The sequence below is a fragment of the Bubalus bubalis genome, chromosome X (genome assembly GCF_019923935.1).
Source record: "Bubalus bubalis isolate 160015118507 breed Murrah chromosome X, NDDB_SH_1, whole genome shotgun sequence".
Classification (NCBI taxonomy): Eukaryota; Metazoa; Chordata; class Mammalia; order Artiodactyla; family Bovidae; genus Bubalus; species Bubalus bubalis.
Genome location: NC_059181.1, coordinates 106,998,058 through 107,014,597, shown reverse-complemented (window position 1 = coordinate 107,014,597; position 16,540 = coordinate 106,998,058).

Genomic DNA, 16,540 nt, shown 5'->3' with positions numbered 1-16,540 from the left:
GACTACTGGCAAAATCATAACTTTGACTAGACAGACCTATGTCAGCAAAAAGTGTCTCTGCTTTTTACTATGTGGTTTAGATTGGTCATAGCTTTTCTTCTGAGGAGCAAGTGTCTTTTAATTTCATGGCTGCAGTCACCATCTGAAGTGATTTTTGAAGTCCAGGAAAATAAAATCTCTCACTGGTTCCATTGTTTCCCCATCTATTTGCCATGAAGTGATGGGTCCGGATGCCATGATCTTACTTTTTTGAATGTGGAGTTTTTAGCCAGCTTTTTAACCCTCCTCTTTTACTTTCACCAAGATGCTCCTCAGCTCCTCTTTGTTTTCTGTCATAAGGTTTGTGTCCTCTGCCTATCTGAGGTAATTGATATTTCTCCCAGCAATGTTGCTATGCCAATAGCAAACTGCTTAAAAACAGTCCCCAGAACCCCAGAGGGACATGATAGCAGGCTGGTGACAATGAAGCACTTTCTTCTGCCCTTGTCAGCCAAGGGTAGGTCCCAAAAGCAGATGACAGACCCCAGCATAATTTTCCTGGTCGCCTTCCCCATAACATCGTTGTGCACCAAGTTTATCCCAGCCTTTCAACTCACGGAACCCTCCCTGCTTGCCTAGTGACTGTGCACTGTTACTACACTCAACATACAGATGTGAAACCTGAGGCTGAAAAGGGTCAGCCTGACGAAAAGGGTCATCACTGGCTCAAGATCTAAAACCCTGGCTTCTGAGTCACGATGCCACAATGCTAAAGACAAACTCAGGCAAGAACACTTATCTGGACTGCTCAGACCTGCACTGTGAGGCTGATGGCCATATACCCTCATGGATAACTGGGGTACCTCAAGGGTCACTGTGGCACAGAAGCCGGCTGGGGTGGGCAAGCAAGAGACAGCTTCCAGATCATGGGCTGACCGGAAACCACAATTTTGCTCAGGGAAAACCTGGCCTTTGTAATTTAGGGTCCAGGTTAATCCTAAGAAACTGATGAGCTACCAAGCATGGAGCAAGTGAGCCCCCACTGCCACTTCCTAAAGGCAGCTTTCCATCCTGTCCAAAGTTAATGCACAGGTTTCTCAGAGACAGAGGAGGCTGCCCAGCAGGGCAAGAAGCACCAGCAGCAGCACAAAGCCCTTTCTGCTCATCTCCTCTACCTGCATTTCCTATTGGTCCTTGAGAAGTGTGCTATGAAGGCAAGTCAACCATGTGAGCCTAATGCTGCTGAGCTTCTGGTGGCATTGCCTGTATCTCAAAACCAGAGACTCCTGAATCACGTTAACATTCCAGAATTATGTGGGTCGAACAAGGTTTTCTGGGGCTGTACTGGGAGACTGCACAGGGCTCCAGATGTCCTGAAACAAGATGGTGGACAGGTTTCCAGAATTACAAACTAGTGAATACACGTGCTTGCCAAGGGTCCTTCTTCTTTTCAGCTCTAGGTTCCACCCATTTCTACCACAGAAGACCATGGTTGGTACCAAAAGACACCACATCCTGAGGCTGTTTGGCAGATGGTGGGGTGTGTAGTTATCCAGGTTGACCTGGGGCTGGCCCTCGGTCCTGCCTGTCCCAGGAAGGGCATCCCTCTAGGCTGAAGGCTGGAGGAAGGTAACACATCCTCTACCCCTGGGCCTCTGGCCGCCCTCTGAAAGGGTTCGCTCTTAAGCGACTAGGATCACTTGTTACTAATGCTTTGTCCAAAAGCCTTGGGGGCCACAAGAGTTTATAGATTTAGAAATCATTGACAGGGACACAAAGATCATCAACACCCCGGCAGGGGCTGGCAAACACTGACATGGCAGCAGTGAACCATGTGACTGTTAATACCAAGTGGGCTCAGTTCAGTTCAGTTCAGTCACTCAGTCGTGTCCAACTCTTTGCGATGCCATGAAGCGCAGGACACCAGGCCTCCCTGTCCATTATCAACTCCCGGAGTTTACCCAAACTCATGTCCATCGAGTCGGTGATGCCATCCAACCATCTCATCCTCTGTTGTCCCCTTCTCCTCCTTGCCCCAATCCCTCCCAGCATCACGGTCTTTTCCAATGAGTTAACACTTCACATGAGGTGGCCAAAGTATTGGAGTTTCAGTTTCAGCATCAGTCCTTCCAATGAACACCCAGGACTGATCTCCTTTAGGATGGACTGGTTGGATCTCCTTGCAGTCCAAGGGACTCTTAAGAGTCTTCTCCAACACCACAGTTCAAAACACGTGTATACCTGTGGTGGATTCATGTTGATGTATGGCAAAACCAATACAATACTGTAAAGTAATTAGCCTCCAATTAAAATAAATAAATTTATAATTAAAAAAAAAGCATCAATTCTTCGGTGCTCAGCTTTCTTCACAGTCCACTTCTCACATCCATACGTGACCACTGGAAAAACCATAGCCTTTACTAGACGGATCTTTGTTGGCAAAGTAATGTCTCTGCTTTTTAATATGCTATCTAGGTTGGCCATAAATTTCCTTCCAAGGAGTAAGTGTCTTTTAATTTTATGGCTGCAATCACCATCTGCAGTGATTTTGGAGCCCCCCAAAATAAATTTTGACACTCTTTCCACTGTTTCCCCATCTATTTCCCATGAAGTGATGAGACCAGATGCCATGATCTTAGTTTTCTCAATGTTGAGCTTTAAGCCAACTTTTTCACTCTCCTCTTTCACTTTCATTAAGAAGTTTTTTAGTTCCTCTTCACTTTCTGCCATCAGGGTGGTGTCATCTGCATATCTGAGGTTATTGATATTTCCCCCGGCACTCTTGATTCCAGCTTGTGCTTATTCCAGCCCAGCGTTTCTCATGATATACTCTGCATATAGGTTAAATAAGCAGGGTGACAATATACAGCCTTGATGTACTCACTCCTTTTCCTATTTGGAACCAGTCTGTTGTTCCATGTCCAGTTCTAACTGTTGCTCCCTGACCTGCATACAGATTTCTCAAGAGGCAGGTCAGGTGGTCTGGTATGCCCATCTCTTTCAGAATTTTCCACAATTTATTGTGATCCACACAGTCAAAGGCTTTGGCATAGTCAATAAATTTGGCCATGGAGTACAGAATGAAGCAGGGCAAAGGCTAAGAAAGTTTTGCCAAGAGAACTCACTGGTCATAGCAAACACCCTCTTCCAACAAGACAAGAGAAGACTCTATACATGAACATCACCAGATGGTCAACACTGAAATCAGATTGATTATATTCTTTGCAGCCGAAGATGGAAAAGTGCTGGGGTCCAGTCCTGGTGGATCCAGGGAAATTCAAAGGGGAGACGGCTTCGGCGAACTGGATACAATACCTTTAATTAAATATTGATTAGAGGTATAAAGAGTAATAGAATAAGGATAGCTCAGTAGGAAAATTCAGTGGAGAAAAGAGGCTGAATAACTTGGTTTATGTGGAAAGCTAATAAAATTCCAAAATAAGGAATTTATGTCACCTACATAGGCCACAGGCGTCCTCCCATTCTCCCGAAGGAGAGGAGACACTAAGGCCTCCCCAGTCAGATCTTACAAGCCCAGGCATAATTAGTAGGCTTGACGAGCCTCCACATTCCAGATGGGGATTCAACCAGAAGGTGAGAGAAAGAATGACATGGGGAGACCAGTCTTTCGAGGAACTGATCCCATTTTTTTATTTTTCCAGGGTCTGTTTTTATACACTGAGATGTTATACAAAAGTCATGCGGGGTCAGCAGTCCTGACTTTTATTAAAGTCAGGTGCTTCACACAGATGTATACAGAGGTCTTAGGGATGTTACATCATCTTCTGGCCAGGGGGCCTGCTGACAATTTATGACCCTCTCCTTGTGACAGTGGTCAGTCAACCAGAACACTTATTTCTCCAGGGGTGATTATTCTTAAAACAGATGCCACCTTCCGAAGGTACCAGATAAAGTTACATTCCTATAGGGTGAGGGTGCAGTGGGTTTTAATTAAGGAAAGGATTTGCTTAGCCTAAGGTCTGACGTGATTAATATCAAAGGTTAATACTTATTTCTTCTATATATTCATTAATGTGTATAAGGGCAGGGGATGTGGAGACTTAGCAGCAAACATTGGCTTAACAAATGAAAAACCCTTCACCGATACAATTTCTAATCAGCCCACTATACTATACTAATAGTTTTCTAACTTCTCTAAAGAACCTATTTTTAGAAGGTTTAAAGCATCTCGTGCCTCTCACGGTTGAGAGGCTGTGAACAATCACATGTGGCCGGAGAAGCCTGTCAGGCAGGCTAGAGAACCTTCAGAGGAGTTTGTAGGTTGAAACACTCCTATCACGCCCAGGAATTATTATTAACTGGAGCTCTTAAGTTAACTCCTTCTCTGAAAGAGGTGGTGGGGGACAGCCCCCCGTAAAGTCAGAGGTGTAGGTGAGAGCACAAGGTAGTAAAGTAGGCAGACTCTAGATTTGGGGGTAGATGCTCGAGAATTTCCAGGGGGACTCCTGAGGCTCGATCCCATCTTTGCGTATGTCGAGGCTCCTTCCTCATGACCTTTGCCACAGGTGGAGTTCCTCACGCCAACTTCCAGCAGAAAAGCACTATACAGTCAGCAAAAACAAGACTGGGAGTTGACTGTGGCTCAGATCATGAACTCCTTATTGCCAAATCCAGACTTAAATTGAAGAAAGTAGGGAAAACCACTAGATCATGCAGTTATGACCTAAATCAAATCCCTTATGATTATACACTGGAAGTGAGAAATAGATTTAAGGGACTAGATCTGATAGACAGAGTGCCTGATGAACTATGGACAGAGGCTCGTGACATTGTACAGGAGACAGAGATCAAGACCATCCCCAAGAAACAGATGTGTGAAAAAGCAAAATGGCTGTCTGAGGAGGCCTTACAAATAGCCGTGAAAAGAAGAGAAGTGAAAAGCAAAGGAGAAAAGGAAAGATAATAAGCATCTGAATGCAGAGTTCCAAAGAATAGCAAGGAGAGATAAGAAAGCCTTCCTCGGTGATCAATGCAAAGAAATAGAGGAAAACAACAGAATGGGAAAGACTAGGGATCTCTTCAAGAAAATTAGAGATACAAAGGGAACATTTCATGAAAATATAGGCTCAATAAAGGACATACATGGTATGGACCTAAGAGAAGCAGAAGGTATTAAGAAGAGGTGGAAAGAATACACAGAAGAACCAAGTGAGCTACATAGGGAAAATTAGGGATACTATAAATAGCTTCTTTGTATCATCCATTCTTGGTTTTACTACCAAAAGTGTTTAGGTGAAGATGGTGAAAATACTTGGGTGCTGAAGTGTTCTGGGTGATGGAATGGTAGAAAGCAGGTCATGGACCTGAGGTAGCAGGCAGATGTTGTCTCCTGCACAGTTCAGGGAAGAGGCTCCCAGCTTCATGGATTCCTAGTCCTGCTACAGCCCCCAGTTCACAAAGCCTGGCAGTTTGACTCAGCTCACAGTGCCTTCTGTCTCAGGGGCCACTATATACATCTTTGCTCAAAATCCACCGATGGCCCTCAAGTCCCAACCCAGGCCACATCCTATAGAACCTTTGGCACTAGGGGCCAATGGTGTCCATGTTATCCTCCTTTCCGAATTGGAGGCTCTTCACTGTCTCCCTGTCTCCCAGCTGCAGACTTCAAGGTACACACCTGCATTCCCACTCATTCTGGGGAAAGCTCTCTTTGCAAGAGATGCCTCTTCAACCACTACTCAGAGTAGGTGCTTTCTGGTTTACAGATTGCTTTTGTGTGAATCATCCCATGACTGCCTCACTCCCATCAGATACACCGACAAATAGGATTACTCCTAATGGGGACATTTCACACTGTGCTCATCCTTCAGATAAAGAAATGGAGACTCAGAGAGGGAGTGATTTGCTGAGACTCACGCTCCAGCAATGGTGGTGCTAGGGACCAATCCAGGTTTGAGATGGCAGGGCAGAGTGTCTGCTTCCTCCTACACTGCCTCTGTGGAGGACCAGAGCCTGCCCAGCCTATCAGGCATGCAGCCTTGCCTCTGCAGGCAATGGATGAAACTTCACAGCACATCAAAGTCCCTAGAAATCCTTTGCCAAAAATCCCTCAGGGAACCTATACATATAGTGTCAGGCTGGGGGCCCTCTACAAGCTCACCTGCTCCAGCTACACACCTGGGCTCAGTTCCCTCCATGGGTCTGACACTTCTGGGGGCCCCTCCCCCATTTCCCAGCCAAGGAGACCCTCTTCACTATAAGCCCCAGGGCAGACGGCCCTCCCGCCTGAAAAGCCCTCCATGGTCCCTCGATGTGAGTCAGGGGTGGGTTCCCCATGCTTCATGCTCTCCAAACTCTGCCTCGTTTCAGGCTCTGTGCTTTACAGGTCTGTCTGGAAGATGTGCTCCAGCCTTTCCAGCCCTCAGCCCTGAGTGATGCAGGTGTGAGTGGACACGTGACGCCTTGCACGGTGGAGGAGCCTCTTGCAGGATGGGTGTCCTTGGACTTGAATGCGCTTTGTCTTGTGAGATCTGGCACCCAGACCTGCCCTCTCCCATCAGGCTGTGCTTACATGAGGGCTAGCAGGTGGCCGGGTGGCCAGTGCACTGGAAGCAGTTCTGCCCAACCCAGCAATTGTCTGATGTAAAAGATGCCAAGAGCTCCTCCCACTGGGCTGTGTGCAGGGCAGAGCATGGTGCCACACGGGCAAGGGCAGTTGGTGTCCTGTGTGTACACACAGCCACTGCTTGGGCAACAATTCCTGATTTCAGTTTTCCTGCTTGATCAATAGCAATCATGAGGTCTCAGGCACTGTGAGGGCCCGACCACCAAGTCCCACTGTGGACACTTCCAATGCCTGTCTGTGCTCTGCACCTCCCAATGGGCTGGCAGGAACTGTCAGGTCAACATCGCAGGTGATGGGATGCCCTGCCCAACCATGTCTGCTCCCTGTCCCCTTGGTGGTAAGTCCCCAGCCAGCCTCCAGCACCAACTCCCTACCCTCCCCACCCCCGGGGAACAGCCTCACAAAGGACCCATCCTGAGAAGGCTGGCCCTGGAGTGGTCTGAGGAGAGGTGGCAAGATGGGGCCTTGGTACAGGGTTGACATCCCCGGCCCCACGGGTTATAAGGACCCATCCTGGGAGTAGCCTGTGTGCACTCAGCCCTGGGCTCAAGGCCACAGCCCAGCTGCTAGAACTTGTGCTGGGCTGGCAGGGGGAGAGGAATTCCCTGGCAAGTGAGAAGATCCAGGTGTGTGGAATGTGGTGGGGGCGGAATAGAGGGGAGTGACTTCTTTGCTTTGCTGTCTCTAGGGTGATGACCAACCTAGGATGAAGAACAGTGAGGACCAATGTTGGGGCAGGCAGAGTCTTCCCAGTAGCTGACAAAGCTTTAGGCAGTGGACAAACATCAGCCCAGGAGTCAACAGGTGTGGCTGAACCTCAAAGACACTGAACGTTCCACCAAGGCAGGATTGACCCACTGGCATTGGATGTCCTCTCGGGAAAACATGCATCACTGACATGAAGGCCAGAGAGACTGGGAGGCAGGCCCCAGAAGACTGGGACATCCAAGACGTCTCTGAACTTCTGAGCCTGCAACAGCAGCCCACCTCTCCCACCCCATAAAGAGCTGGTGCCCCCACCCTCAAGGGAGCAAACTGGACCAGAGGCCTCCCTCACAGGTGCCCTCCATCCCAGGAAGCAGGGGAGCTGGCTGCCCTGATCTGTGGCAGGACACACGGCACTACCATGATGAGAACCAAGGAAGCATGGGAAGAGCTGGTCACCTACTGTCCGGCCGCCAAGCAGAGTGAAGTCACTGTCCAACACAGGTCAGGCTTACCAGGCCTGGTGATGGAGGAGATGGACGACACACCCCTCCATCCATCCCTGCTGCCCAGGGACTACAGCAGAGGTCGTGGGGTTGCACTGAGCTGCCAGGAGCCAGGGACCATGATGAGGGCTGCCACCTCCCAGGAGGCGGGAGCCACAGAGGAGGGAAGGTGGTCCACACAACGCAGCCTCCCAGAGCTTTGATAGGTGGGCAACCAACCAAGGTACAGTCCAAAATGACACTGAGGCCAAAGGCAGCCACCCCAGTAAACAGGTCAAGATCCCTCGCCCAGGTTGGGCCCCTGAGCCAGTTCTCAGGTCTGCAACTGAGGAACAGGGATGGGGAAGGTCCCTGGGAGAAGGACGCTGCAGCACCACAGCAAACAGACATGGGAACAACCCTAGCCCCTCCCAAAGGGACCTCGGGCACTGAGATGGTGAACCCACACAGGCAGGTGGGACCACCAGAGGAGTGGAGGTTGCCAGACACAGGGTCAACTTGACACCAACTTGAGAGACATAGTTAACTCTGACTCTGTGGCCCCTTCGGGACGACCCCCTGGGCTGGGATTTCTGGGCACAGGGGCTCAATGGTCAAGGGACACAGGGCCAGTCCCCAGGATTCATCAGTCGGTCTTGAGCTGCGAGGGCCTGGAGGCCTGGAATGCAATATCCCCCAAAGCCAGGTCCAGGGCTTAGTGAGACATCTGTTGAGGACTCCTTCAGAACCTGGGGGAACGTGTGATGTAAGGAAAAGATGGTAAGGCTGAACGGAAACCCTGCATGAACTCCAGTGAGTAAAAGAGAAATGCGCAGAAAAAGAGAGGGGATACACGCCCCGCTCATGAACTGAAGAACCTGCTCACCTCTGGGGGCAACTCATGGGCATCCTCTGCTCCTGACCCCTCACACCCACTCTGTGCTTGGCCAAGTCACCATGGTGGGCACACTAGTACTCAAAGGATAGCTGGACAGGTCTCCCACCCAGAGCACGAGTATTCCCTCACTGATGTCCTCTCACCGTGGGTATGGGATGACAATGCACACTCCAGTCCGCCCTCCCTGTTCCTTGTCCTTGCAAACTAAACAGCTGGATCCATTCTGTGAGCCGCAGCCTGGTGTCTGGAAGTCCCCTCCAGTGCTGGTGGGCGTGGCACCTGGGTCATGGCCATCCTGCCCAGATGGAGGACAGTGAAGAGCACATACACCCCAGAGCTTGGGAGTGATGGACACATGCAAACCAGCATCTCCCACTTCCGTGTCAAACGTGATGTAAAGGCCTGTGATGTGAATGAGAGCAGGGCAGCAACAGAGGCTCACAGAAGCTTCCCAGGTCCCCCTGAGTGGTGCCCCATCCCCTAGGCAATCAGTACCCTGAGCAGCAGCAGCAGAGTGGCCATCCGTGTCCACAGGTCATATGTGTGCCATGTCCTCTCAAAGAACTGCAGCAGAACTGAGATGAAATCAGAAACTCGTCCGGTTCTCAGGCTGGCCCCTCCATCTGGGCTGTATGCAAAGAGGTGTGGTCAATGGGAGCTGCCCTGGGGACAGAGGGGAAGTAGGTCTGGTTGACCTCCTGGAGCTACACAGCTGCCCCTGGGTTTGTCCCGCGTGTGGGAGTCCAAGGCCCAGAACCAAAGCTAGGCAGGGACCGAGGAACTGACATGGAGGTGAAGGAGCCCTCTCTCATGGGCAGAGTGCTGGACACCAGGGCAGCATCTCCTTGAGGACTGCTTGCCCCAGGTGCCAAGCCTGGGGGTGGATGGCAACCCCCAGTGGAAGGACCTGACAGACACATGCTGACCTGCGGGGCACTTACAGCTCCGAGACACCAGGCGAATACTGAGTCCATTGCTAGCCTGAAAACAGAAGAGAACGAATCTGCAATACAAACACCAGGGCGGGATGAGTGCCCAGACCCCAAAAGAAGTGCCCACAACTCAGCACAGAAAGGACACACAGCTCAGTGGAGATATGGGCAACAGGCATTTCAGAGAGGAAACCACATTGGCCAAGGAGGACATGAGGGAAACCAAGAATCTGTGTCAAGCCCTTCCAGGTCAGCGCTGTCTGCAAACGCACAACAGGAGCAAAGTAGAACCCTCACCAAGCCTCAGAGACCCAGGTGGGGTGGGAGGCAGCACCCCCTGTGGATCGGTCTACACATCTGGGCACATGAGGAGAACTGGTGCCAGCAGCAGGGATGGGACAGGTGTGGAGAAATGCCACGGAGCAGGGCCTCACAGCTGCCTCCATCAGCAGCCACACATCATAGGTGTCCAGTTCACTTGGCAAGGTCGAGTTCATAACCAGGATGCAGAAAGAAAAGCAGCAGCCTACCTACCATTCACAGGATCCTCCCTCATGATCTGAGACCACTACCAGGAGGTTCTGGGGTGTATGGAGGTAGCTGATAACCACTCTTGGGGCAAGGATTGGGGCACCAGCATGAGGGAATTGGGTGTGGTATTCGCTCGGGTCCCTGCAGCACTGAGGCCTCAAATCCAGGAGGCAGCCTCTGCCCCTCAATTCATAGCCGGGAGAGTTCTGCAAGGAGAGAGCATGCTAGAAGGGAAAGTACTGCTCGGAATAACATTCCCATGGCAGCAGTCGCATGGGTGCCTGGCTAATGGGAACCAGTGAGACATCCACCCTGCCTTCCTGGGACTTGGTGACCCTTGGCAGTCCAGACTTGTGCACAGCAGCCACAGTCTGGATGGAAGAACAGGGCAAAGGCTTCAACAGGAAGATGCAGGGTGCCCCAGGACTACCAGATGAAAGCACGTGACACTCGGGCAGATGGAAAAGGGATGTTACAGCTGTGCTTGGAAGGAGGACAGTAGGTTGTCAGGACAAGAGGAGCCAGCGGTCCAGGGGCAGGAACTGCACGATCTGAAGTGTGGGGTCCCAGATGTACTCTGCACAGAGCCCAGGGCCAGCACAGCCATCCAGAGTGCTGGGAAATGAGGAAGGAGACCTGGGACCACAGGAAGCCCCCCAGGGCACCATGGATGGGTTGGGGCTTGGGCTCAGCTGTACTTCCCATCCAGGGTTGAGGACAGATGTGTGTGCGGTGTGACACACATCGACAGAATCGATAGTGGAAGAGGAGAGACAAGAGGGGTCCAAGCTGGTGGGGGCAGCCTAGGCTGACAGCACTGGCCCCAGGCCATGAGGCCTGAGCTCAACTAGTAGCAGTGGGGACAGGAAGAGGAGCATTTACTGTGATCAGGCACTTGGGAGGCAGGGACACAGCCAGGGCAGCGGTCAGGAGCAGAATCAGGTGGTTGCCCTGGGTGGGCTGAGCCCCCAGACAAGAGGTAGAGTTCAGGAAACAGTTTTGAAGGCAAAGCTGCCTTTCTCTGAGACATCGCAGGTCCCAGGGGCAGCAGGTAACACAGGGAGGATTTTCTTCCGCATCTGCAAAAAAACAGATAGACTGTTGCTCAGCACTGGGCCAACAGTCCCAGGGTGGCTTGGAGGGGAGACAGCCTGGGTTTTCAGCCCAGAGATGGGGAACTCTACCCAGAGGTCGTGCCTCTCTCTGCTTCCCTGGCGCCTGGGGTCCACTCTGAAGCTCAGATGCAGTCACTGAAGACACTGGGTCACGGTCACTTTGACTCTTGCCGATTCTCACGGACTGGACGCCTATGGCAAGGACTCAAAAGGGCACAGTCTGGCCTCTGCCATGAAGCTGGACAGGCCCACTCTCCGTGGGTTTCCTGGGCCCACAGCTCCATCCTTGTCAGCCACGCCCTGCCTCTGGTGGCTCCACCCCACCCAGAGCCATGCCCAAACCCCACCCCAGCCCCAGCCTAGCCCCTTTCTGTCCCAGTCCCGCCCTGCCCCAGCCCTGAGTTGAGTCCTTCTCCAGAATCTCCACCTCAGCTCCGTCTTTCCCACACTCTTCCTCCCACACTGCTCCTCCCACCTCCTCCCCCTCTCTTCCACCAGGCCGCTCACTTCCTGGTCCTCCTCTGGGTCCTGCTTCAGGCTGCTGGTCTCGAGGCTCCTCCCTGCCTGACCTTCCAGGTGCCTCAGAGCCTGACGGATCTTAGTTTGTCTCCTAGCGGACAGGGCCGGTGAGGGAATGCACCTTTGTTCGTACTTGTGTATCTTTGTAACTGCGTGCCTATGTGAGTAATGGCAGCCATACACACCGGAAATGACAGGTGTCAGTGTTTGTGGGCACGATGCTACTGAAGCCAGCCAGTGCTGTCAGCTGTCTCGGTCCTAGTGGCGGACCACTGTCCTGCCTGGTGGCCGCAGCCCAACCATCCCAAAGTGCCCACGACTCGCTCTGCTTGCAGGAAGGCGGGACCTGCCTTGTGCGTAGATGGTACCTCCAGGCAGGGGTTTCCAGGCTCTGGGACCAGGAGCACCTGCCAGGAGGCCAAGCTGGACCTTCTGGCCCCCTCCACAGCCACAGTACCCCGCCCCACCACTGCTTTCTTTCCACATGTGCATCCCAGCAATGCCCTGGGACACATGGGAAGATGCCCCAGACCTGCCATCCAACCTCTTACCCCGCCCCTGGACTATGACCTAACACTAGCCCCACCCTCCAGCTGGAAGTCGCCCCCCTCACCCCGACCCTGCAGGGCTCAGCTGCTTGTCCACAGTTCCCCTCCTGGTGGGGCCCAACCAGGAGTCCATGGAGGGCGGCCCACTGACTGTTGCGGCTCCCGGATCCTTCCAGAGTGGCAGTGTGAGGGGAGGAGTCATTTTCTCTTGTTCTTGGCGGGGTCTCCTGGGCTGTAAATCACAATCACTCCTGGGGTATGGGTTTATGTGCTGCAGACTGAGACATCGTGGGGTCCCTGTCCCAGCCCGGTGAGGACAGGCCAGCTGCTGTGATGAGCAGAACCCACCCTGAGGGAACCTGCACGTGTGTTTCTCATGAGTTGGGCCCTCCTGGCATCCCATTGTCTGAGGCCCCCGGTGAGGAGAAGACGGTGGTGGCTTGTTGTCCAAGATTGCTGTATTGTCACTGGTGACTTTCTCCCTGTTCCTCTGGTCCTCGTGCAGGTGAAGATGCCCAGTCAAGCAAACAGAAGAGTGTTTTCTCCTCTGGCCACCAAGCAGGCACCTTCTGCTTCCAGCCGTAGGAGTGCTTGCAGCCACTTCTTGCTCAGGGATTCCACCCACACAGGTGAGATTCAGAGGCTCTCAGGAGGAAGGGATTGGGTTTGCTGAGATACTGAAAGGCACAAACTGGACAAGCATGGAATCCAGTCACATACCCTAGTAGAAGACATAGCAATGGCAAAGTCCCAAGGGCCAGCCTTGTAACCAAGCCAGACCCAATGAACAGTGTAACCCTTTGTCACCCAGCACATGGGCAAATGTTCAACCGAATGATGATGCTCGGGACCAGGCAGTGCATGAGGACATGACCCCCTTGCCTGTGGTTGGTGGAGTGGAAACAGGGGAAGCCTTTGTGGAAGGCCGTTTGCTGGCATGTGTCAGCACCTCGGGTGTGTGCCATGTGCACTGGGCCGCTTCCTGCATGGTTCTTCAGTGAGTGTGTGGTCACATGGAGTGGCTATATTGGCAGAATGAGTTTTCCCTTCCCTTCCATCAGGAGGGAAGCATCAGTAAATTGTGGGACCCCCGACAATGGGAGGTGTAAACAGACACCGTGTAAGGGTGAAAACAGACACATGAATTTTGCAGACGTGGAGGAGTGTGCTCGAGGTGCCGGGAGTGGAGAAGCCATCCCCCACTCCCCCCTTACCCCTGTGGAGAGATGTCCCGACAGAGCTGACCCTCTGGCTTCATTTGCCAGCAGTCACATCAGGATTGCACCGGGTGGCTCATACTAGGAACCGTGTTGGTTCAGGAGGCTCGGCAGCCGAGGTCGAGATGTCAGCTGATGTTGGCTCTCATGAGGGCTGTGGAGTCTGTCCTATCTCTCCCCCCTCACTTCCAGGGCATTGCTGGCCTTGGTGGGTGTGTCTAGGCTTGGAGAGCTCCGCCTTCCTCCTCACCCCAGTTTCCCCGTGTTCCTGTCTGTCTCTAAATATGTCCTTTGTATGGGGACAGCCATCCTGTTAGAGGAGGGTCCATCCTAATGAGCTCACTTGACCCCCATCAGCTCTGTGAAGACCTTTCCTTTGTCTGTAAGGTCACACTGAGGTGCGATGTGAGTCCTCACACCCTGCAAAGGGTCTGAGGTAGGAACACACTGGAAGGTTCCAAGGATGGAAGGATGGCCTTCATGGCTACCGGAGGTGAATCCAGGGGCGAGGAGAGCAGGCCAGTAGGGTAGGAGCCAGATCATGTGGGACCTTGTGGGCCTGTGAGAACTGTGGCTCTGCTGTGCCAAATGAAGGAAAGGCCCAAAAGGCCCTGGGTTGGGTGCCCCTGGGACTTTGTTCCTGTCCTCATAGCCATGTGGAAATGGAGGCCCCTTGCGAGGTGCTGAGACCCTGCTGAGGTTCAGGCTCATGGCTCTGCTCCTCTGCCTCCAGCTCCCTCCAGTGAACGGGGACCCCCATCCAGGTACACGGAAAGAAGTGCGAATGGAGATGTGTGTGTTCAGGTCCCCTGCAGTCTATGCCTCAGTGCCACCTCAGCCATTGAATGAGGTGATGGTAACCTAGTGTATTATTTGAGGTCTGAATTCTGTGATACCTGAATGGTGCCATCCCAGGCCCTGGTAATGACATGGAGTGCACCCATCCCATTAGTTTCTGTTCTCCTTGGTTCTTTCTCGAGGCTCTGGGCAGGGGCCGGGGCATCTGCTGACAGTGGAGGCAGTGGTATGGGAAGGGCTAGGAGGAAGGTGGCTCCCAAAGGCATGGGGAAGACACCTGGCAGGGCCATCTGAGGTCCAGGGTGCCCCAGGGCCGAGTCCAGATTGGTTAGCATGGATATGCCCTTAGCATCCCTGGGCTAAGATGGGGGATCTGCAGAGCATGGGCAGTGATGGGGTTGTGGAGCTGAAGGGTGGGATGGTGGCAGGGAGTGGGGGAAGCCAAGCCCAGGACAATGCCTGTCTGTGCTGGGAGAGGACCAGAGCCCTCTGGGCTGTGAAACCAGGGGGCTTGCCCTCCCTCTTCAGTGCTGGCAGGGTTTCAGGGCTCTCTGTCTTGGAACTCACCTTGTGCCTCTCTCCCACTGTCCCACCCTCCTTGCTGACCTCCCCACAGACTGCATGTAATGGATGGGTCCTTTGGGTCACCACCCCCCTATCAGTGGACTGTGTGGAGACGAATGGAATGAGCCAGCTCTCTCTGACCCCTGCATTCTGTGTCAGCAGATTTGGAGGATGCTCGGGCTCGTGGGGCTGAGGTCCAGCCCAGGGCTGTGAGCTTGCAGGCCACTGAATCACACTCCTGACCTTTGTGGTTTTGTGTTTCCGCAGCCACATGAGGCCCTGGCAGCCCTAGGAGCCCTGGGAGATGAAGTTCGGCTATCTGTTCTTCCGACAGCCTTATGTGGGTTTCGTTTTAAATGGTGTCAAGAACCTGGAGATGCCATGGTGGCCCGTGCTACATGGTCACCGGCACTGTACCCTGGCCATTCACATGGTGTACCAGGACTGGAAAGACTCGGGCTAGTGGGAGCTGCTGGAGCGGAGGCTCAGAATGAGCCCCACCCAGATCCAGGCCTTGCTGGGGAAAAGTTCGGCCATGGAGTGACTGTGGGAAAGTGACACCCTGTCCCCTGCTGCCCACATGGGCCCTGGCACTGCCCTGGATCTCAGCTGGGTAGTACTTGTTTGTTTTCTGTTGAACTAGTTGGCAGGGTTGGGCGTGGGGGCTGAGGTTTCTTCAGAGGGACAGCAAGGGTCCATGGGCTGGGAACTGGTGGCACAAGGTGCCTGATCACCACTCTGGGCCTCAGTCCCCGTTTGTGCTTGAGGCAGTGGCGCGTCCAGGACTGCACATGGCACTTGTCTGTGTGTATGTGTGTGTCCCCACATGTGTGTCTGTGTGCCTGGCAGAGACCATGAGAAGCAGTAAAGCACCCAGCCTGGGTTCCATCCCCACATCGCCTGAAGCTGGGCCTGAGCAAGTCCCCTGACTCCCCAGGGGTGAGGCCCCACAGCAACACCTGTCTGCTGGTAAATCCCTTGGGGACCTGATGTCTGCTGGCCCCCGCTGGGGACCTCATGCTCTGTCCCTGCGGCCTGCAGTGGGCAGACTGAAAGCTGCCCGTGTCCTGGTGGGTTCCTGGAGCACCAGGCCTCTCCCTTTCATTTCACTCCCTCCCTCGCTTGGCCTCGCCCCGAGTTCCCTTTGCCGAGGTGAGCCCTCAGCCAGAGGACCCAGTTCACCTCAGGTTCCCTCTATGATACAGTCTTAGTCTCAAGAAGGTGCAACTTTGAATGACCTTGTTCTCATTCTGTGTCCTGTCTTTGCACGCAGGTCTTGTGGTCATTGGGGGCACTTTGCTGTGCCTAGAAAACCTAGGTCCCAACCAGGTGCAGGAGCTGGAGAATCAAGCCCTGCTACCCAACCTGCGACAGAAGTACATGACTGCGCTGGCCAACCCCCGCTGGCTGCTGCAGCCCGTCCCTGGGAGAGGCAGGAAGGACATCTTCCAGGTGGACATCGCCCAGCACCTGATCCCCTTTGGGCAGGAGGCCTGTCCAGACTGGGCTTTCGAGAGGAAAGTGACCAAGAGACCAGCACATGGTAATACCATGCAGTCAGCACCACACTCTGGACTTGCCCATCTGGTTGTGTCTGAATTGGCCCTGCACTGCAGTGCCCAGTTGGTGCGGGGCTAGGGGCAGGGACTCCCCTTGCGTGATG